Source organism: Suncus etruscus, unplaced genomic scaffold (assembly GCF_024139225.1).
Source record: "Suncus etruscus isolate mSunEtr1 unplaced genomic scaffold, mSunEtr1.pri.cur scaffold_78_ctg1, whole genome shotgun sequence".
In the NCBI taxonomy this organism is placed as follows: domain Eukaryota; kingdom Metazoa; phylum Chordata; class Mammalia; order Eulipotyphla; family Soricidae; genus Suncus; species Suncus etruscus.
In genome coordinates, this window is record NW_026060399.1 from 43,328 (window position 1) to 44,582 (window position 1,255).

Below are 1,255 nucleotides of genomic sequence, written 5' to 3' on the forward strand. Positions count from 1 at the left end.
ATTTCTGAGCCTAGATCCAGGAGTAACCCCTGAGCGATGTCGGGTGTAAACCCCCCCCCAAGAAAATAATTCTATTTCTTTTTTTTTTTTTTTGGTTTTTGGGTCACACCTGGCAGTGCTCAGGGTTACTCCTGGCTGTATACTCAGAAATCGCTCCTGACAGGCTCGGAGGACCATATGGGATGTCAGGATTTTAACCATCAACCTTCTGCATGCAAGGCAGATGCCTTACCTCCATGGTATCTCTCCGGCCCAAGCATTCTATTTCTAAGAAACAGAAAAGTAAGTAGTGGAGAATGTCAGGAGTTATTACAAAGCAAAACACAATCAAATACACACAAGAAAAGGTCCGACTTACCAGAGCTAATGTTTCCTTCCATAATTTCATCTCCAGTGAGACTTCTCTACTTATATAAGACGACGATTTCGTTTTCCTTACGCTCCATTTGAGGGGCAGTGGAGAAGCAGGGAGCAGGGATTGAACAAGACATATCCCCTAGGGTAGAATGTATTCCACAGCATGGGTCTCAAACCTGGACAGCTCTTGTCTGCCTAAAGGAATCTTGGCTACCGTCGAGTGGTCATCTTTGTAACTGTGTCTCCCAATAGAGAACTGCATTTTTTTTGGTCTTTTGGCTCACACCCGGCAGTGCTCAGGGGTTCCTCCTGGCTGTCTGCTTAAAAATAGCTCCTGGCAGGCACGGGGGACCCTATGGGACACTGGGATTCGAACCAACCACCTTTGGTCCTGGATCGGCTGCTTCCAAGGCAAACACTGCTGTGCTATCTCTCCAGGCCCACATATCCTATTTTGCAACTCAGGACTCATTGTTCTGAATGAGTTCTGGTACATATAACAGGGAACATAATAAAAAATAAGAATTAGAAAACTTGGGTCCAGGAAGGGGGTGCTAGAGGTAAGGTGTCTGCCTTGCGAGCGCTAGCATAAGATGGGCCACGGTTCGATCCCCCGGCGTCCCATATGGTCCCCACAAGCCAGGGGCAATTTCTGAGAACGTAGCCAGGCAGAACCCCTGAGCGTCAAATGGGTATGGCCCAAAAACCAAAAACAAAAAAATTAGAACACATAAAACTTGAGTAAAATTTCTACAGGCAGGGGGCCCAGAGAGATAGCACAGCGGCGTTTGCCTTGCAAGCAGCCGATCCAGGACCAAAGGTGGTTGGTTCGAATCCCGGTGTTCCTTATGGTCCCCCTGCCTGCCAGGAGCTATTTCTGAGCAGACAGCCAGGAGTA

The 1,255-nt window shown here is 47.9% G+C and overlaps 1 non-coding gene across 1 annotated transcript; it reads left to right on the top strand.

The window, feature by feature from the left end:
* The first annotated feature begins 743 nt into the window (after nt 1-743).
* Nucleotides 744-868, top strand: LOC126000715 (small nucleolar RNA SNORA40). The gene has a single exon (XR_007492849.1). It is a non-coding gene; the product is annotated as a small nucleolar RNA SNORA40 (small nucleolar RNA).
* Nucleotides 869-1,255: the final 387 nt, after the last annotated feature.